This window comes from Podarcis tiliguerta (assembly GCF_965153285.1).
Source record: "Podarcis tiliguerta genome assembly, chromosome: 11".
Taxonomy (NCBI): Eukaryota; Metazoa; Chordata; class Lepidosauria; order Squamata; family Lacertidae; genus Podarcis; species Podarcis tiliguerta.
Genome location: NC_139544.1, coordinates 30,697,404 through 30,720,193, shown reverse-complemented (window position 1 = coordinate 30,720,193; position 22,790 = coordinate 30,697,404).

The following is a 22,790-nucleotide window of genomic DNA, read 5'->3' as shown; positions in this document are numbered from 1 at the left end:
CGTATGTGATGGGAAAATTCCAGATTCCCTTTGCAACCCAGAGAGGCTAAGGAGGGAGCCTCTGAATAGAAACACCACCGCCACCCTCACAAAACGACACAATCAGCATGCACGTTTGCAAAGCGGTGTGAAAGCCGAGGCGGGTCCCATCCTTGCTGAAATTAAGGAAGCGATTAAGGACACGTTTCACCTCAAAAAATATCTACAGAGACGACACAGTATTGTTGGCTGCATGAATGTACTGCATCCATGCTCCCACTCTGCTGTATTGCTGTGGCAAGAAGTTGCTAGGTTACACGGAACGTCAGGAATTCAGGGAACAATGTACTTATATCTTTTCTTTTCTTTTGCCTTTTCAATTTTGAGATTGGGGGGGAACCATAAGGAGTGTGTGTGTGTGTGTGTGTGTGTGTGTGTGTTGACATAAAATACAGTGTGGCACTGAAGTAATTTTGCAGTGGAGAGATGAGAGGAAAGGGGTCTTTCATCTCCCTGACAGCAGTTTACTTCGTGTTGTGACTTACAGAGGGCAATTGCAGGACAGCTCACCAGGATGTCAGGCTGAAGGAGAATGCTTGCAGCGCTTGTACCCTGGCAACTGCTTCTCCAGCCGGGCTCTCCAAACAGCAGAAACAACTGCCGTTCTGAGTGATATCAACCGGTCCTGCTGGAAGCCCGTGACAGTTCTAATGATGTCTGAGCTTGGGATGGAAGAAACCAGGCCTTTCATGCCGCAAAACAAATCTGACAGATCAAGAGGAGGATCTTGGCCTCCTGGCATTGTGACTTGAGCTTCATTATTCTTATTATCATCATTCTGCTCATAGATAATGTTATAATTTACAGTCAGGCATTGTGCGGCCCAAATGATTGATGTCGCTTGGGCATGAATAACTATTTTGGTAGGTTTAATAATGGATCTTCAGGGAAACTCAGCATGCGGGGGTGGAGCTGTCTCATAAGAGCAGCCTTTGGTTCTCTATTCAGAGTGGCTGGGGCAACCTAGTCCGATGGGCAGGGTACAAATAATAAATATGATGATGACGATGATTAACTTGTAGGTAACAGCCACAATCCAGCGTGCATTTCAGTGAGCTTAAGTATGCAAACCTATTGGCGCTTTAGTGGTGAGTGAGTACCAATGCTTTTGCTTCTGTGTGATCATTCATAGGACTGGGCTCTGTAGGCATGCCTACCTGTGTCCAGTTCCAAATGGTGTCCTTTTGACTCCCCAAAGCATTCAAAACAGCTTGGGCTCAGAGGATTTGGGTTTGACCTATCATCATTTCAAATGAGGTTTTCTTCTTTCAAAGGCAGAAAACACACAATCCTCTCCAGGCAAATTTGCCTTTCTATCCTATTTTAACGCACCCATCAGTTAAATTAATATCCATCAGTAAATTAGGCTGATACCCTAACACTATGGGAGCGAGTCCTATTGAACTGAATGGGATTCATAGGGACACATATAGGATTGCATTGTGAGACAAAACATTCATATGCAAACTAGTGGTGATAATTAAAAAAACAACTAAGGTGGAATTGGGGCCTGTGACCCTCCTGGTGCTGTTAGGAGTCAGGTCTCATCATTCCTGACCATTGGTCATGCTGGCTGGGGCTGATGGGAGCTGGAGTCCAATGACATCTGAAGAGCCACAAGCTTCTCATCCCTGCAGTCTTTGCAGATATGTGCAGTCCTCCCATAAGGACAGCTGTCTGTTTTGGGGAAGAATAATAGAAGGAAAGGGATTGAACATAAGTAAACTGTATGCAGAACACCACATAGGCAGATGCATCATGCTCTTAGGATTTACTGAATTAATAGTCTTGTCATTGCGTGGACGGGGCACCCAACACCAAACTATAATACATATGCTAATAAACATTTAGGAGCAACATGAAAATGTATTCAGTACTTTGTATGTTTTGATGTGTGGCTAAGATGTCACTAGTCCGGCACTGGCATAAGATTGCTCAGGCCCATTTCAATCGATTATCTTAAGCAAACCTCACTCTTTGTTTAATTGCAGTCTAAGTGTTTAACCAACCAGAGAGTATATCTCTGACAGAGTTGGAAACCAGTTCGAACAAAAGCAGGAGAATTCTTTAATCCTGCGTGGGAGAGAGATTGGCAGCATAAGTTTAAAAGGCTGTTGCATCTCACAAAGAAATGGGATGTTTTAATTGTGATTGCAGAAGAACGCATCTTCTTAAGGGACCAAGCCATAGGCAGTGTTGTTCACATCCTGAGAGTTGATATTAAGAGTCAACACAAGAAATCCCGACTTGTAAAAGAAATATAATTCACTGGGGAGATCTGTTGACATTATGCAAAGCAAACGAGAACTGTCCTTAAACAGATGAGCAAAACACTAGAATTAAAAAATCAGCCGACTCTCTTCATTCTTAGCAAGTACCATTTCCAAACGGCACTAGGAACTATACACAAGCTACAGGAAGGAGCCTCTCTGTTTAATACCTAAGGGCAGCAATATCCCATTAGCACCACATATAGCAGTCTGGTGAGAAGCTGCTGAGTCAACCTAGTTCTAGAACTCCCCTTCTTTGCTAATGCAGCACACATGCTTCAGGATGTGATTATTTCACCCTTGCAGCATAGCAGGAAAGCCTGCTGATCTGGTGCATGCACAAGAAAAGCTCAACATCCCCAGCTGGAAACCCAAATTCTGCTATCACAATAAATTACACAAATTAAAAGTACTTGCATAATTTATTGTATTTCCCTAAATAAGATTTTTTGAATCATTTGGAAATATTTAACTGGTCTTTACTTTTTAAAAGTTTCAAAGGGGAAATGAGGGGCAGGACAGGGACAGAGAACATGGACATAGCTGGGGGGGGCAGGGGGGACAGCTGCCCCCCCCAATCAAGTAGATAAATAAATACTTAACTGACCAATTGTGTCACAAATAACTCGGTTCTGCCCTCCTAACATAAAGCCTGCCCCCCCCCCGAAATAAATCCCGGCTACACTCATGATGGAGAAGTGTGCAGGGCAGTTATCCCAACCATGATGACTAGAAACTTATTTATTTATTTGTTATAGCTTTTATATCTCATCTTTTTCTCCAAGGAGCTCAAAGTGATGTACATAGTTCTCTGGGGCACTTAATCCAGGCAACAAGGCTGAGAAGCAGTGACTGCTCCAAGGTCAACTCGGTGAGCTTGATGACTGAATGGAGATTTGAACCCTGGTCTGCCAAGATCCAAGACTGACATTCTTAACCACTGCACTACACAGCCTCTTAAGAAAAGCTGGCTCCTAGCAGTCTGTATTTGCTTCCCAGATCATAATCTCGCTATTGGAATACGTACAGGATATGCTAACTCCAAAACGGGTACATATTGGAAGGAAGGCGCCTCCTGTCGCCCCCTCCCAACTCAAGAGATTTTAGGAAAGGCTGCAGCCTCTATCCTTTCCTTCAACACGACAGAAACTTGACCTTCCATATCACGTCGTCGAGCCTAGCAACGCCCCCCCCCCCGCACTCCTCTCCCCTCATTCAAGAGACGGTGAGACGGCGCGTACCTAAGCGAGTTGCAATGAGAGGAAGGGGCTTTATCGAACATTTTCATGAAAGAGACTCCCGTGCATTGACCTAATCCAAAGGCAGCTTTTAGCAACGAGGGGAGGGGCAAGCCAACGGGTGTACGCGAACGCTCATGAGTCGATTTGCATTTTCCCTAGTGATTGGTTGCTGGAAAAGAGGGCGTGTCAAGAAAGGGGCTCGTCCCCCACCCTCTCCGCCGCCCTCTTATTTGTTTCATAGGGCGTTGCTCGCACCGAAACGAACAGGAACCGGGAGGCGGGCGATGCTCGCCGCAGCCACTAGGGGGAGCGGTACCCCAATGTTGCTGTCCCTTCGCACGCGTCTCCCATGCCAAAGATCCCGTTTGCGAGGAAAGCGTTAATAGGGGAACAGCAAGCCAGTGAACGGCTTCCACGTCTGAAACCACCCCCTTTTCAAAGTATGTGAGGGTGCTCATAAGCTTATGTAAATAATTCCCCTGTAGACGGAGCCAGCAAATAAGGTGTGTGCGTCGGTGATGCCGAATGAGAAGCAAGGGAAATCTATCATTACAGTCACAAGCACACTTAAAACAGCGCCAGCTATGGACACAGTGGGCATGCGCGCAGATGCAGGCATCAAAATGCAATCAAAGCTCCTCGTTTGAGGTCCGCCGCCAAGTTGCAGGTATTGCTAAATTTCTTAGAAATCAGAATTCCCACAATGCCTGTCATTTTGTACACAGTCCATGGCCACTGAAGGCCCCCCCTCCCATTCAAGAGTGTAACTGCACCAACAGATCACAAACATGGATTCCTGCATGCATGTTATTTTGCAACAATGCAATGCTTGGGGGTCAAAACAATTAAAATAAAAAACAGTAGGAAGGAAGCAGCCAAATACTGCATGCAAAAAGTGAATGCACGCTGACACGCTATGGATTTCAAGGGAAGACATTCAATTAGGAAGTAAGGTCGATTAAAAATAGAGCTCCAGCTCCCTATTAATATTAGAGGTCGTACAGCTTGATTCTATGCATGATTACTCGGAAATAAGTCCCACTGGGTTCAGTTTGGTCTTACTCCCAAGCAAATGTGATTAGGAGTGCAGCCTGAAGGGTAAACTCCATTGAACTCAATAGGACTCACAAAGCTGTATAGAATTGCACTCGTTTCTCCAGCATTGGGCACAATGCAGCCGATCTTTAGCCATTTTTTAAGCCCACTGATTTCAAAAGTGGAGCCCCAGTGCAGTGTAGTGGTTAGAGTTCCGGACTAAGATTAGAGGGAGACATGGGTTCAAATCCCAACACAAGCATGAAGCTCACTTGTGACCTTGGGCCAACTGAACTCTTTCTTAGAAGGCCGTTATGTGAGTAAAATGGGGGGGGGGGTTGTAAAAAATAATATGCGATTCCTTGGGCTTCTTGGAGGAATGGTGAAATAAAAATGTAACAAATCAGAAGTCACCGCTTCCTTCACATGTGTCTCACAGTTTCCTTGAAACATGTTCGACTTGCGCTATTTAGGATTCGGCTGTAATGGTGCGATCCTTTGCTTTGTCGCAATACGATAAAAAGCAGCTTCCTTAATCTGTTGCGGGGGGGGGGGGGAGAGAGAGCAAGAGTGCATACTAACTGGTTTCTTCGCTCATCCTGAGCTTCCGCAGACAAAAAGATACTTTTGCAGAAACGCAGGCAAGAAGGAAACAGCTAGACTTGAGGGCATCGCCGGAGGACATATTTACACGACGATTTTAGCATTTTGGAACAGACCGTAGAAAAGTATGGGCTGTTTTCTCGAAAAAGAGGGAGGAAGTAAATGAATTTTAAATCCTATCAGTCTAAGACTACAGTCCCATGAACATTGGGGTGGGGGACCAAACTCGGTTGAACAGACGGGGTCTTTTCTTCCGAGTAAACGTGCACAGGGATTGGGCCACAAACCTGTCAAGCAGCCTCAGCCCAAGAGCAGCGGCTTAAGTGGCTTGTGGATCGAGCTGGCTGCGTTTCCTATACAGAAGGAGGGGAGGGTGCTTTTGGAATTATTAAACAGACTCCCGTGACAAGAATTGCCTTTTTATTAACAGTTCTGTTCAAATATTGAACTTTCCCTCTCCCGCTAAAACGGTTTCCGAGCGAGAGAATGGAAGAGGCAAGATAAGCTGTGGGAGTAGCTGGGAGACCCAGATATTGGGCGCGTTTATTTATGCCTTTTCGCCCTCCTGCGGGGCTCGTTTTGCTTGAGCGCAGCAAACAGGACGCCTGCAGGATCAGGGTTTGGGGTTCACATGTCTCCCTGTGTTCTATGTATATAGGATAGGCGTGGAGGCGGAAGCAACGCATACTTTTCCAGGTGATGCTATAGATTCGTCCCATTATCATCCCGGTTCTACATTCCCTCCCACTTCGCCCTGATTCCTCATAACACCTTTTTATTCCCAATCTGTCACCCTCTGAAGTGTGGCACCTCAAGGGAGGTCCTATTCCGCCTAACGCAGGCAAGTTTCAAGTCAAACAGGGATCCTAAACACATTTCACATGGATGAAAGGTTCATTGAAAGGTTCAGCGTGGCTTTGAGTCTGGGGTGACAGTGGCTTTCGGTTCCAAAAGTAATTCAAATTACCGCCCTTGCTCGAAATAAAATTCCATTTAAATCCCTCCTACAATGAGGCGATTTATTAATTATTAGTGATAAATGCTACTTCACAGCTGGAAACGATCCAGCCAAAGTCAATCGCTTTGAAGTCCCATTGATTTCAATGGGGGAGTGAAGCACGTGCTTGGCATCCTTCCATTGAAATGAATGGCGCTTTGCTTTTATCGTCTTTTATCTAATTGTATTAGGTTTTTCTTTTAAAAATGAACAGGTTTGGGGGTTTTTAAGTGACCATTAGGGAACCGATATTGCATAGGAAATGGGAAGGGTTCCCCATCAGCTTCCAAAGTGACAAGCATCCTTTAAGGCGCATTGTTCAAGAGGAGCAAATCCAAGGGCGGTTCTTGTCAGGTGAGGATCCAACAAGCGACGTCATCCTAGTTTGGAAGGGGACTCTTTAACAGGTCACAGGCGAGCTGGGGGATCCTAAGCTGCCGCTTCGGGAGTCAGCCAGTCCCCTCAATGGAGCCTCCTCCCAAGCAGGTGGTCCTTCAAACTACAGCTTTGCTTGAAAAATATCACCGGGCTGAGACAAGGGTCACTTGCTTCAAAGCTGGGTGCGCTTAGGAGCGCAGCAAAGTGCCTCTTTGCAAAGCGCTTTCTGTCTAAATAAGGAGAAGGGCCGTAGCTCAGTAGCAGTGGATCTCCTTTGCACTCAGAAGGTCCCAGGTCCAAATCACGCCACTCTCTACCCCAAATCCTGGAGAACCGCTGTCAGTTAATGTAAGACAGTACTGAGCTGGATAGACCAATGGATGGTGCAGAAGAAACCTCCCATGTTCTTATGCGTGATCCAATGTTGTCTTCTGTCCTTTACTATTGGAATGGGGTCGTCGGGATGATTGGATTCTATGCCTGCCTTACCTGGGAGTAAACCCAATTTAATTTAATCACGCTTTCTTTTGAATAAATATGTGTACATGTGCTCTTACTTGGGCTACGCTCTACTGGATTCCGTGGGATTTAGACTGTATTGTTATACCTATTTACCTGGGAGTAAACTAAGATTAAACCACTGAGATTTAGGCTGGAATAGAAATGTACAGGATTGCAACATTAATCCCTAGTAAAGAGGTGAGAAATTGTTACTGACTCACAGGAAAAAGCAAGCGTATTTTGATCGGTTGGAAAACTCGATAAAACAGCTTGACCCCTAAACTTGTCTGTTTCGTGTACATTTGATGTATCATTATAAATTTTCTTTGCAATTTTTTACATTAACAGTGGCAATCAGACCACAGTTATTTTGTCTCCCAATAAAGTGGTTCTTAACATACTTTTTCCACACCATTGACAAATTCGTTATTTATACGTTGATTTATCCACAGTAATTGTTATTCAGAATTAGATCCAACTTTATACAGTGATGCTTATTCCCAAAGTAAATCTGAGTAAGACTGCGCTCTGAGCACACTAGCATTTTGTTACTGCAATCCTAAACTCATTTATCAGGGGATAAGTCCTATTGATCCCGGTGTGACTTACTTCAGAGTAAATGCATTAATGATAGGACATTTAACTAGGATCAAGGCACCATATCAGTTTGCATTATAGTTTTTGCGGTGATCTGTTTTTATGTCACGATGCTCCAATGTTGTTCTTTTTTTAAAAAAATGTCGGAGGGCTGTAGATAATTGCAGATAACTGAATTGAGATATAATATCTCATACCGCTACTTCTCCATCTCTTGATTACAGATTTCCACTTGGTTTCCATTTAACTCAGCAACAAAGTTCCTTAGGGCTTTTCTTTCCAAAGTTTTCTGTCGCCCAACCTACCGCGTTAGAGACAAAATCTGAGCCAGCCACGGTCCACCCATCACTGGATGTGAAAAACCAGCTCTAGACCTGCACAATTTGCCGGTGAAATCACCCGCTATTTTGAGCTTCCCGCAGTATCGCGCTTGCTGAGACTTGGCAGCCAGGTTGCTGTCACCCTTCGGAGGTGCTGAAGTTAGACGAGAAGTTCCTTCTTTTTTCGCCCGCAAAAGACGTCAAGATGCTGAGCAAACATGAGTTAAGAGAAGGTGCTTGTCTTTTATCGCCTTGAGATTTTAGCTTTTGAATGAGCATCCTGCCCGTTTGGTTGTTGCTAAACTAATCTTTCAGCTGGGCTGGGATTTGGGGAGTTGGGGGCAGGCTGAGGAGAAAGACTGTGCCCACTTCTGTGCTCTGCGGCTCCCTGGCAGCAACCGAATTTGGACCCCTCGCAAATGAGAAGGGGCGAAGGAGGGAGCTGGCGCCTCAAGGAGCTGTGTTGTGTGTGTGGGCTCTCTTCCGGCCATCCCCAACCCCTTGAATGAATTCCCTTTTTAATAATGAAAAATGTTGTCGGCCATGAGGGTACCCTCTTTGCCCATTATTTTATATTCTCACAACAGCCATGTGAGGCATAGCCATTTGGGAGGGCAGACTTTTGTTAGGGGGGCAGAACCTCAATTAGTTATTATTTTTATTGATTTGAATTAATTTAGGAAGGACGGCTACCCCACCCCCCACGCTCATGATGTGAGGTATGTTAAGGCTAAGGGACAATGCCTGGGAGGTCGCCCAGAGAGCGCCACGGCTGGTCAAGGGATTTGAATCCATGTCTCTCAGGTTCGAGTCCTATCCTCTGACCACCGAGCTCTGCGGTACTTGTATAGCCTTAGTAGAATCGCCAAAGCAGCTCGCTTTTCTCTTTCAGGTCCCACTGATGACCCAAACAGAGCATGGAGCCAAGTGGTCTCCGCGTTTAAATAGCCCTTGAAGGCTTCCTCTGATGCACTCAACCAGCCGGTGCTGATAAGAGAAGCCACAGGAATGAGGCTTAACTCGAACGAGGAAGGCTCCAAATCCCCCTTGTGGGGCGAATGGGATCATTCCTTGCCCTCAGCCCAAACCCAGGCGTGTGATCTTGGAAGGAACTTCCACTACTTTCGATCCTCGAGGTCAAGAAATATGCCTGGGTTTGCGGTTCTATTCTGAGTTCTGTTGGTACACTTTCCTGCAGCTCAGACTCAGAGAGATCCGGGCTGGCTGCAATCACATATTTTACTTGGAAGTGAATCCCGTTGAATTCGCTTCCGTGCAATTTTCCGAGTAATTTGGGAGTAAATCTCACTAAACTCCCTTCCGAGTGATGCCTAGGAGAATGGGGCAGGAAGAGACTGGTTCAGGAAAGCTGTGGGTTTTTTTGTTTTTGTTTTCTGGCTGACTCTCAAGCGGGTTGTAGACAATTATAAGTAATTTCAGGAATCATCGCCGTTATTGGAATCCGCAGTCTAGTTAAGCAGCTGGACGTGCCCAGATTCAAAACGATGGAATCAGTGTTTAAATGCCAAGGTTTTCGACTTAACTGCTTGAGGATCGGTCCTTGCGTGGGGGAGTGGGAGGGGGGAGGGTCAGAAGTAAATATGGGTCCTCCTGATTCAAGGCATGCAGATAGGATATATCGAGTGTGGATCGTGCCAAATAAAATAATATAAGGATAGCTAAATAACTTCTGAATACATTTACGTGTGGACTGTGAATTAATGGGACTTCTGCAGCTAGTCAGCTCGAAATCACAGTAAAACTTCTTAAGGCGGCAGTCCTGTGCCTCATCGATCTCGGTGGGGCTTACTTCCGAGTAGACACGTGTTACCCATTTTCTGAGACGTTACGTGCCAATGCTGTCAGTATAAACCATCAGAGCCAGGTAAGTGCACTCCGCGTTGGCAGCAGATTCCACTGGAATAAATGCATCTCTACTTTGAAGGATTTGGGGGTGAGTGGGGTGCCTCACTAGGGTTAGGGCGAGAGGTTTCCCTGTGGTTTCTGAGCAAATTCCCTTCCAGCCACGTCCTCCAGAAATCAGCACCATTGTTTTCCAAATCCAGGCTTTTAGGATTGGAAAGTTACCGTGCAATCCTATGCACGTCGATTCAGAGGGAAGCTCTACTATGAGTTCAATGCGATGAACTCCCAGGCAGGGACATATTTCTGCCTTAATCACTCTCACCAAGGAAGTGAGTTATTCCTTTCAAACCTTTGCGGGTTCCGGAAGCGAAGGTGTAGGATTTACCCAAACAACTCCCCAGGGAATTGAGAATAACAATGTTTGCTTAAAATCGCGACACGTGAATCTGTAATCGCAAAGGGATTCAGTCATGAAGGTATGCCTTTGCTTCTCAACAATTCAGAGCTCTGAAGGAAGTCCCATTGCTTTCCATGGCACGCCAGTCCCGCAGGAACCAACCGGATTTAAAATTGCTTAAGAACCATTACTTCGGCTTAAGTGGGCTGCAAACCGAGCTAATATGTCCAATGGGTGAAAACAATGGGCACGATCCCGCCAAAGTCAAACACCTTTAAGCCCTGTCGAGGGTTAAGGAGGCTCCATTGACATCATTGAAGTCGCTGAAGTTGGATAGATTGTGCCTTATTTATTTATTTAACATCCGTCATCCCAAATTATGAACAGTGGAAATACAGTTTGCTGATTCTTTGCTCCAGAAAATGATGCTTAAATGAAACCGGATGTTGAAAATAAAGGAAAACCAGAGTCTGATTCTGAACTGATGTCCTGCTCCTTCGAAATATGGTATACTTTAAGGCTGCAATCTTATTCACCCTTATCTAGGAATAAGTCCCGCTGAACTCCGAGGGTCTTTCTTACTTCTGAGCAGACCCGTGTAGGATCACGTGTAGGTTAAGCTAATTTCCAAGCAGAAGAAAGTGCCCCGCTCTAGGATCGTGTTGCTCTCGTTCTCGAATTCCCTTGGGAGGGAAAATATCTTCGCTGACATCAGAAGATGGACCCGAGAAACGTCAAGCCTCTGACTTGAAAGTAAGCCGCATAGAAATGAGGACTTCACAGCAAAACCCTGTTAAGGAACGAAGTGGAGAAACCGCTGTCAAATTAACAGGGCAAGCCTACAAAATGTCTATAGCCTACGTGCTTCTACTCCTGAGTAAGCCCTTTTGATTCCAATCCGTGCTGAGTGGGGAGGAGAAAATTCACTGACAACACTGTGCACACAAAGAGTTAGGGCATTTCTACCTAACTTCCTCTCCCTGTCGCTTTTATTTCTTGCTAAGAGTGTGGCATTGACACGAATGGAACAAGTACGCGCGCACTGATATCCTTTGCTTCCTAACAAGGCTGGGAAAAGTATATTTTCCAATAAGCAAAAGCTGTTGAGAGTTGTTAGTTTTGTAAACTTTGGCTCCTTCCTTTTCCTGCCCCCCCCCCACCCTCCTTCCGCCTCGCCGTTTCCTCCTCTCCATCCTGCATTTATTTAACCCAGTAGAATAGTTTTTCTACTTCTTGTACGTTCACTGATTTGCTCTTGGGAAACTATCTGTCTACATCACCCTCGGAGAAAGCATCTGTTTCGCGCGCAAAGTTGCACCGTGAGAAGGAAACAACATCCGAAGGGTGAAAACGCAGCAGGTTGGAGGAAGGGGTGAGCTCAGGCAGAGTTTGATTTAAAGCACAATATATATTTTTTAGAAGTGTTCCCTCTTCAAGTACATTCATATCCAAAATCTAACACAGCTGTCCTGCGCGCGTGTGCTCAAAAGTGAGCGCTGCTGTACTGACACCCTGTGCCTAGAATTGCAGACTAGGCATGTGTTGAACGGTGGACTTCAAGGATATTATACTTGGATAGGGTTGGAGAAAAGGGTTACATTGCCTCAGGGATGTATCGGAAGACGAAGGAAGCACCAACACACATTTCATAGCAGGGACTGTGATGTCATCTCCTGGGATGCTTTTTGCCAATCCTGTCCACGCCAGAAATTCCCCGCCCCCAGAAGGAGAGTCACTAAATAAGCTAAACAGAGGCAGAAGTAATTACCAGGCATGGATGGGGGGGGGGGGGCGATCTGTTTATTTGAACCAACCAAAATGTCACAAAATAGTGAGCAAGCTTTTGAGTCCCTACAGTACTCTTCAACAGGTGGAATGATAAGCAGAACAGGGCAAAACAGGGTGAAAAGGTATTGAATCCATAATGTCTGCCCTGCTAAACAATCCTTTTATGCTGTATAGTTTTCTAAGGGTTGTGCCTATGGAAAAAGGTTGTCATGAAAAGCATCTGCACTTCAGAATTTTTATCTGCTTTACATCCCATAAATGAAAATATCCAATCCCTGGAGGGAGGAATAATCTGCAATTTAAACTATAGAGTCAGATTAATGTAACTGTTGTAACCGACACTCATATTACAGTGGTTCTTTGTTAGTGGCACAGCACACTCATTTAAAAAATATTTATTTCACTATATCTTTATCCCACTTTTCTAGATAGGTTATTCAAAGTGGATAATGAACTCTGATCTAATAGCGTAGTAGAGCATTTATTATTATTTTTAAAAATTCTGCTCACTATATTAATATGGCATACAAAACAAATGGGAAGATCAACATAGCAATGGCAATTAAAGCATCCATAGACACCAAAAGCCTGCTGAAATAATTAAGCCTTAACTGTCTTTCAGAAAGATATACAAAAGTTGGAGTTGGGTAGAACTTCCATGTGAGGGTGGTTCATAATCAAGGTGACACTAAGGATGGATGAACTTGCTGATTTCAGCTTATCTCAGCACCAGCTTTTCAATGCAGATTTCTCCTAATAAAGACATTTTGTATGCAATTTTACCTAATAAATACATTTCCCCTAATATAATGTATAGCCTTGAGAACTTGGAAGGTGGTCTAAATATATTACATTTTTTCACTAGTAATATGCTTTAGGAACACTTTCCTCCACATATCTTAGTGTGTCACAAAATTTGGAGAACTGTGAATTTCAAAGGTAAGCTGTGTTTCTGGGTTGCAGTCAACTGTGTTTGATTCAGAGTAGACCCAACGAAATCAATATACCTTTGTTAGTCATGTCCATTAATTTTAATTGGCATTCTCAGAGGTTGAATAAAACTGGGTTCAAATATTATTATATAAAGTATGAATTAGGTAGGTTTTCATCAAAACCACATTTCTCCCCCATCCCTAGGAGACACTATGGACAAGGACACTTCTCAAGCAAGTTCACCAAATATCTAAAAGCAAGGAAGAATGCAGAGTAGGTCCTCTGGTGCCAATCTTAACGCCTGAGCAAACTCTGATGGGAGGAGCAGGTTATTTAGTTCTCCTGGTCCCAGATTAGCCCAGGGTTTAAAGGGCAAACCAGCACTCTGAATTGAGTATGGGAACAATTTGGTAACCGATGGAGATCACTTAGAGTTATTACAATTAATCTATGGACCCCAGTTTAAACCCTGGTACAGTGGTACCTCAGGTTATAGATGCTTCAGGTTACAGACTCCGCTAACCCAGAAATAGTACCTCAGGTTAAGAACTTTGCTTCAGGATGAGAACAGAAATCGTGTGGCGGCGCAGCAGCAGGGGGAGGCCCCATTAGCTAAAGTGGTACCTCAGGTTAAGAACAGTTTCAGGCTAAGAACGGACCTCCAGAACAAATTAAGTTCTTAACCCAAGGTACCACAGAACAAATTAAGTTCTTAACCCAAGGTACCACTGTATGTGAATTTTGAACCAAGTAATCCTTCTGGGCTATCTTCAAAGGCAGCTCCATATACAACACATTATAGTAATCTAGTCTGGCTGTAACTTGTGGGAATGTTCAGGGAGGCAGGAGGGGATATACTGTTTAATTATATCCTTCCCAACTTGTGTTAACAAGTTCTATAATTTAGCAGAGTAACATTCACCTTTTTAAACTTGTGCAGCGGATAACGTCTTTGCCAGGCTTGTTTAAGCCTCTGAAATAAGTTTCCTGGTAATTCCCCTTATTCCCTCCTAAAAAGATTAGACATGACACAGTCTTGTATAAAAGTATAAAAGAGTTTATTCACACACATTCTGTTCACAGATGGCTCCCAGAAGGCAGACTTAGGTTACAAAATATATACACCTGGAATCTATCCCATAAGGAGATAGTTCCTTTGTGCTCCCTTGGCTGGAAGCCAAGAGAGCATCTCAGGCTAAGAAGATGTTGCTTCTTCGAGGAATGGAGACAGAAAGAGAGATGGCTGCCTCCCCTGAGGTATTTTGTTACCTGCATAGGTGAGGTCACGCCCACCTCTGGTCACATGCAGAGGAAGTCTGTCCCAGCCCAGGAAGTTCCAACTGGCTGGTCCAGACATCCCCTTTTATGTCCACTCTAGGAATGTTGTCCACTCTAGGAATGTTGTATTTGACTGCTATGTGTTTCGCATCCCACATAACTAAGGCATTAATTCCAGTTTCTCTAGAGAAGGCCATCCTGGAATATCAACCAAAGCTGATAAAGCACACTCCTTGCCATTGCCACTGTCTCTTAGTATGCAGAATTACTTATGGCATCAAAGGCATTGCTGATTTGCAAACCTGATCTTTTAGGAGGACTGCAACTCCATCCAGAATATCTGCACCCATATTTCTGGCACCCAGAAACAACAGCCCCATCCATATTATTATTATTATTATTATTATTATTATTATTATTATTTCAGCTTTTTCATCTCTACCCATTTCAGCAGTGATACCAAACACCACCACAACTAGTGATGGGTGTGATCTAGTCTTACATGGAATTTACACATGGGTGACTCTTCTGATGAAATCTGTGCAATGTAGAGTCTGATCATATTCATGACTATTCAGAAGTAGAGTCCACTCATTTCGGAGGAGCTAAGTAAGAGACAGTAGAATTGAAGTCCAATATGTGCCTAACTTTGACTGGATTGCATTATTATGATTGCCCTTATCGAGCTACTTTGAATAATTCTGTTAGGGTTTGTGGGAATGTTAAAGGAAGATAGGAGAGGATATATTGTTTTGATATTATCCCTCCTCACTCATGCTAGTGAGTAAACAGCAGAGCACATTCCCTTTGCAACTTATTGGAAGCAAGCTGATGATTCGTTAGAATCCTTTAATTAAGCAATCCAGTCTGGCTTGTTCCTGGTAAGTTTCCCTTTTTATTTCCCTCTTAAAATAATAACAACACAACACAGTCATAGAATCATAGAATCATAGAGTTGGAAGAGACCACAAGGGCCATCGAGTCCAACCCCCTGCCAAGCAGGAAACACCATCAGAGCACTCCTGACATATGGTTGTCAAGCCTCTGCTTAAAAAGTAAGAATAAAGTTTTACTCATATTCAGTTCACAGCAGTAATCTGAAGGAAGGCTTTCTCTTGTCGTTACAGTGAGAAGAAGCCTGAGCTACATCTCAGATTTTCTGCTTGTGGGCTCCATCCTATGTGAAGGTTGAGCTGTGGGCTGCTAAAAGCCAGGGGAGCAAGAGTCCAAGAGAGAGCCCAAGAGTCCATGAGAGAGATGGTTGCATGGCCAGCCCTTTGATCTGGTCAGCTAGGGTCACACCCATCTACCCTGGTCACACACAGGGGGAGGAAGCTCCAGAGCAGGTATGGCAGGAAGTCCTCCCTGTCTGGAGCCGCATTCCCCTGTGTGTCCATTCTAGGCAACAGGAAAATGTTGTACTTGACTGCTCTGGTAATAATACATTCCACAATGTTAGCAATTAATAAAAATATGTGACCAATTATTAATCTAATACTTGTTTCTGGATTGTCAAAGTGCTCATTATAAAATAAAAGTTTGTACAAGGTTCGGGGGAGAAATCGACTGTGTGGGTGTATGAATTGCATACATATTTTGAACTTTGTCCCCATTTTTTATACTTGGTTCACTTTCAAGGGTGATGTTAAACCATGAAACTTGTTGGATGGATTTGGTCGCTGTAGTTCTACCCATGTGCTACATGAATGTAGAGCAATCACAGATTCAATCGGAAGCAGGGCCTCATTGCTGTGCCTGCCCTTGTTATTTCATGCCCCCTTACAATGTCACCCCATATTTCTGGGTTTATTTTTCTTTTTTATCTGATGCAGATATGAAGGGTTGCTGTTATTCTTCTTTCTGGACTCGCCGTCAGAGGTGATGTCTGATGGAAATGTAGGTTTATTCTACTGAAGTCAATGGCACAACTGCCATTGATGGGTTATAGACTGCACATGGAGTGAACATATATGAACGCAGGCACCGCTGAAATCAACAGGACAACTGCAAGCAAATGGGCATAGAAGTAGAAACTGGCTCAAATCCAGTCGCTTTTGAATAACCCTGGAACAATTTTCACAGCACAAAGCCATTTTCAAAGCACAATTTTCACAGCACAATGTCAGAAGGTATGGATTTGAAATTCGGCCAGTCATTTTGAAAAAGGTCCAGTCACTTAGCTACGGCAAGAGACACCGATCATGTAAGAGTCTTTTCAATTTCTTTGCTTTTAATAAATACCATATCTCATTTTTTTGATATTGAATGAATTAGGATCCCAGTAGATGTGTACTTTCACCCACAGGACACTAATGAGAACTATTTCGCTTCCCTGTGTTGGCAGTCCTTACTTTCTTAAGGAAAAGATTTAGCAGGCTATTATGGGAGACAGGCTTTTCATAGCTACCCATTCTAACAGGTATGGCAACTCTAGCTTGCAGAGATGAAGCAGGTCAGGAGAGGCTACTTTGTAGGTCTACAGGCGCTGTGTGAACCGAAGGAGAGAGGAGCCGCCTTCTTCAGGCTATTGGGAAACTTTTTGTTTGGGTAAATGCAAAGGCTTGTGGAAGTTCATGGGAAAGGTCTTCAGCGCGAGAATCCTGTGCTTTTGGAAAGGGCTGGGAAGAGTTCAGTCAAAGAATACATTGCTCTGGTATATGGAGCCCAAGTCTGAGGTAACTGTGAGAAACTCTTGCCGAGAGACACAGTTCAGAATAGCTTTCTGGGGACCCTTGGTCTCTTTCAGTGGCCATTTGCAGACTGGAGATGAACCTCAGTTAAGTGGCATTCAGTTAAGTTTTACTCCAAGAAGAGTCATTGAAATTAGTAGACCTAACTCAGTCATGTTCGTTAATTTCAGTGGGTCTGCTCTGAGTAATTTTTAATTGGAGAGCACCCTAATATTAATCTTATCATGTATTTATTTTATCACATGCAAAGAAACATAGTTTATGAGCACAATTTATCAGACAAAATATGACCATGTCTATTACAATATGGGAGGTGTTCACTTAACAGCACTCTCCTGTGGCCCCTCGCAGGGTCAGGACACTCGATGAGAGCTTGCATGGTGTAGACTAGGATGAGAAAGACAGACAGTCAAATCTCCACTCTGCCATGAAGCTCAGTGGGTGGTCTTGGGGTAGCCTAGCTAATAATAATAATAATAATAATAATAATAATAATAATAATAATAATAGCAACAACAACAACAATTGTACCCCACCCATCTGACTGGGTTGCCCCTGCCACTCTGGGTGGCTTCCAACATACAGTGGTACCTCAGGTTAAATACGCTTCAGGTTACAGACTCCGCTAACCCAGAAATAGTGCTTCAGGTTAAAAACTTTGCTTCAGGATAAGAACAGAAATTGTGCTCCGGTGGCGCAGCAGCAGCAGAAGGCCGCATTAGCTAAAGTGGTGCTTCAGGTTAAGAACAGTTTCAGGTTAAGTACGGACCTCCGGAACGAATTAACTACTTAACCCGAGGTACCACTGTATATAAAAACATAATATGCTTTCCAGGGTTGTTGTGAGAATAAATACAGACAAGGGGAGAAGCCAAGTATGCTGCCCTGAGCTATCTATCTATCTATCTATCTATCTATCTATCATCAGCCATGTAAACTGCCCTTCATCCACAAGGTGGATGAGGGTACAACATGCAGGATACAATACACAGAATCAAATCAGAAACTAAGAACAGGGTACAAGTGAATGTACCCAAGACCTGTTTTGTGCCATCATCATTATTTTATGTCATCTATCTATTGATCTAATTTTATAAATAAAGTATGCGTCAATAATTCATTATGAATAAAATATTCTAAAATGTATATTACCTTATTAAAATAAAATGCTGATATTAAATTTTATAACAATTCTATTGTTATTAGTTAGAATGATTTACAAGGAGCTTTTCACTTAGCATGACTAAACAGTTTCCAGAATAATTTAGCAACGTCATAAAAATAAAGGAAAACAAGCCATAACACAGAAAGCAAACAAACTATTCACACACACACACACACACACACACACAGTCATTGATCACAATCCAAGCTAATGGTCAGTAAATGTTTGTCTTACATTTATATCCTACCTTTAGGAGCTCAAGGCAGTGTGCCTGCTCTCCACTGTCCATTTTAGACTTTGCTTGGTTACCTTGGGCAGTCGATCTTCATAGCCGAGCAAGTGTTATGAATCTGGATATAGGATGGCACTTCGACCAGAGTATACACTGAAACTAATTCATGAGAATTCCTGTGTTAAGATTTATCAAACAGCCTGAAAGACTGGGTGAGTTACTCAGCTTTAGTTGAAGCTGAAGCTTTCTAATGGATGGTTTTTATTCTTGGGCTTCATAAAAAAATATGAAAAATCTGTAAATAATGTGTTTTTGGACTTAGAAAGCACTAGGCTGCATAAATGGCAGGTGTTTTTTGTAAAAAGCTTTCCATCTCCCTTTGGTAGACAAGTTATACAGATGGAACGCTAGCAGAGTGGTAAAAGCACTGCTAGGAAAGTGCACTAAATATAACCTGGTTACTTAGTGCTACCTTCTCCCTTGGCTATGCTGATGAATACTGTTCCTACAGACAGAGGGGCTGCCGTGTATGCCTACAAGTTTCTGTGTACAAGCATATAAGGGAAACTTTTCAGCACCTTGCCCTGTCAGTGAAGGCCACCCTTCCCAAGGCACGGAGAATAAGTTTGGTCGCCCCATTTTGCCACAAGTATTAGACCCAGCTCTTATTGTATCTGGGTAACATTTCTGCCATTTCCCTGTGGCTGCTATAGTAACGTTTGAAATGAGGAAATCGTGTGGGAAGAAGGACGAAACTTGCAAACGCTTTTGGGGTGTTCCGTTCTGGTTGCCTCAGCTCCAAAAGGATATTGTAGCTTCAGAAAAGGGCAAGCCAACTGTTTAAGGGGATGGAGCAAGATTCCCTATGAGGAAAGATTGCAGCGTTTGGGACTTTTTAGCTTAGAGAAAAGGCAGGTAGAAGCAACACAAGAGAAGTTTATAAAATAAGGCATGGCATGGAAAAAGTGGATAGAGGGGGAGTATTTAAGCTAGGCATCTATCTATACACAGCCTCTATAGTAGTAACAAAATGCAAAAACTGGAAAGCACCTATAAGCCTCCAATGATCTTCTCTCAAAGTGAACCAAACCTAGGTAAGTGCTACACCCTTTGAAGATCTCAGTGCTTAGAGAAGCAGGATGAGTGTAACAGTATGTTACTTGAGCAAAGTGAGATGCACACAACTTGGGTTTTAGACCATAGTGAGAACAAGAATCCAGGATGTCATCATGATAGATGTCGCATTTAGCTATTCATCAACCCTTAAAAGGTAAAGGGACCCCTGACCATGAGGTCCAGTCGTGACCGACTCTGGGGTTGCGGCACTCATCTCGCTTTATTGGCCGAGGGAGCCAGTGTACAGCTTCCGGGTTATGTGGCCAGCATGACTAAGCTGCTTCTGGTGAACCAGAGCAGCACATGGAAACACCGTTTACCTTCCTGCCGGAGCAGTACCTATTTATCTACTTGCACTTTGACATGCTTTCGAACTGCTAGGTTGGCAGGAGCCGGGACCGAGCAATGGGAGCTCACCCCGTTGTGGGGATTCGAACCACCGACCTTCTGATCGGTAAGTCCTAGGCTCTGTGGTTTAACCCACAGCGCCACCCGCTTTTGCTTGAATTCTGTTTTTCTTTGAGGGGTGGTGGAGGATAGCAGACACCTCTCCTTTACATTTTTTAAAAGCATTCCTATTATATACTGTATAAATGAATGTGGAGAAAATTGGATAGGTGAAGCTAGCAATAAATATTGATTGGCTGATAGATATTCAGCCATGCTGCTCACAGTGCCATCCAGGCAATTTGTTTATCTTGTTGGACAAAAGAGCTTGTAGGGTAAGAAGAGGAGCAGGGGAACCAGTGTGTCTTAACCACTGATAGGGCAGACTTTGACACAAAATGCAAATTAGAACATGGAAGGTTGTTGTTTTTAATGCCCTTAACCATGTGCACTAGAAGCCTGAGCTGATATCTTGCAGATGGTTGGAATAACTAGCAGTAGAGAGAACAATGGCAAAAATGCATAAACATTAGAAAGCTTTAATCACAATGTGTTAATATTCTGGGAGAGGGTAGCTCACTACAGAAAGTAATTGTCCCTTCTTAAGTGCTCCTATTACTCCTCATGCTTTGCCAATTCATCACCAGTTGGGATCAAGGCCCCTGAGAATTGGCTTCCATGCCCTGAGGTGCAAATGGAGACTGGAGATTTGGGAGGATGCCAGTGTAACAGGGTGTGAGGTGACAGGAAAAGAGTGTCTTGAGCAAGGTGTGCTGGGAAGAAGATGGAAGAACAAAGACAGAGGTCCATCTTAGGCAGGCTTGCTGGAGGCAGGCTGGGAGAGATGCCTTGGACTCCATGGCCGCACTGCTGTAGGGAACAAGCACTTTTTGAGACAACCATGGCGTAAGATATGGACTCCCTCCATGCAGACTGAAGATATAAATAGGTGAATAAATCATATTTCTTAAAACTATGGCATCTTGATTCTCAAAGGAACACAGATACTGGGAGAGTGCTTGGATTGCCCTGGAATTTTGCTACCGCTCAGCAGAGCATGGGAGTGGTGCCCAACTTTTGTAGCAATGCTTTTACTTCCTAACTCCTTGGTTACTTTGCCAAGAACCACTTGGAGCGTTGGAAGCTTAGGTTTGGAGAAACAGAACTTTTCAAACATTATTCAACAGAACTTCCAAGCACTTCTCTTGCCTTCCATGCCTTGAACTGGAAGGTGTTTGCTGGAAAGCAGAGCTGGCCTGCCTATGAAGCTGGGTAATGCAGCCACCTCAGGTAGCACCTCCCCAAGGAGTGCCTGCCCCATTTCACCGCCCGGCTTTGCAGCTGGTCTCACTGGGCTCAAGGGGCAGAGAAGGATTGGTGGCAAAGCTCTGCCAAGGGGAGGAGTTCTCTCTCCCATGTGGCAGTGTGACAGGGATTTGCACTGGCCTCTCCTGAAGGAAGGAGCCAATGCTCAGCCCCACTGTGAGGAGACTCCTTATGGAGTTTGCTCCACCATTTTGGAAGCAGTAGAGGACCATTTTTACTCTGGCGCAGGAACGCCTCTGGCTCCTCCTCCTTGGAAGATGTAAAAACAATACTCATGTTTATCAAGAAAAGTTATGTTGTTGAAAAATTAGGAGGTGAGCTATGTACTAAACTAAGATGCAGTGTGGGTTGGGTTTTTTAAATAATTACTTGGCATCTGAGTGATAGAAAGAGAAGACCACATTTTCTAAAGAGCACAGAAAATAGGCAGTCTCTTTACACTTGCAAAGATCTTGAATACAAGATAAGGTGGCAAGTGTTATTATATACTTGCTGTACAGCAGGCTGTACAGGCTGCAAAGACAAAGAATGATAACTGGAGAAAAACACATACATTCAAATGTCCCCGTTTACTTTAAAAGCATAAGCTGTGTCAGTAGTCATCTCCAAAAATCTCTTTGGAAAGATTTAAAGTAAAAGCAATGCACTTTGAATTCAAAATTTCAAAATCTCTTCCTCCTACATAGCAAATGACCAAGTATCTCTGTCTTTCTTAAAACTGCAGCAATTTTCAACATTCAGATCCAAAAAGCTTTAAAATGTGGCCCATTCAACAAGCACAAAAGATTAGTCTGTATAATGGCAACCAGCAAACATAACTAGTGGATAGTGAGATCAGCCTGGTGGAGGATATGCCCTGCAAACTTCTGGTCATGAGAGCCAAAGTCAGCCTATAGCTCAATAATGGCTAACCTTTTTGGTTGCATTTGCCAATTCTCCAGCAGCTGCATGCCAGGGGGTGTGAGGCCAAAAGAACGGTGGTTCTTGCATGCACTCACTAGGAGACACACATACACAGAGGCACTCAACCACCAGCAGCCAGCTGATTTGTGCAGATCAGCCATGGAAGGGGTACAGTTATCACCCCTTGCCGAATTATTCATCTGAAGACTGGGGAGGCGTGATTTGCTTCCTTATTGAGGTGCTGGGATGGGGAGAGAGATTTAAACCTCTCTGCCTACTCCAGCACTGTGTATACATTCAAAACGATATTTTTGCCACCCCCACCAAAATTGGTGGGTTTGTGGGGAGAGTGTGGGATGTAACATAAGCAGTCAAGTACAACACTTCCTGTTTGCCTAGAGTGGACACAGGCAGGGGGATGCTGATCTAGCTAGCTGAACGTCCTGTTCCACCTGGTCTGGAGCACCTTCCCCCTGCATCTGACCAGGCAGGTGGGCAGACCCCACAAAAGGTCCAATCACACAGCCACCTTCCTCTTTTGATTCCGTTTACTTCTCTTGGACTGCACTGCTGGCTCTCCAACAGCAGCATGTGGGATGAGTTCCCATATGGAATGAACTCAAACTCTTTTCTATATCTCTAAGCTAAAGCCTGACTTCAGGAATCATACTGTGAACTGAATGTGAATAAATCTGATGCTGCGCTGGCACCAACACCATGTCTATCTC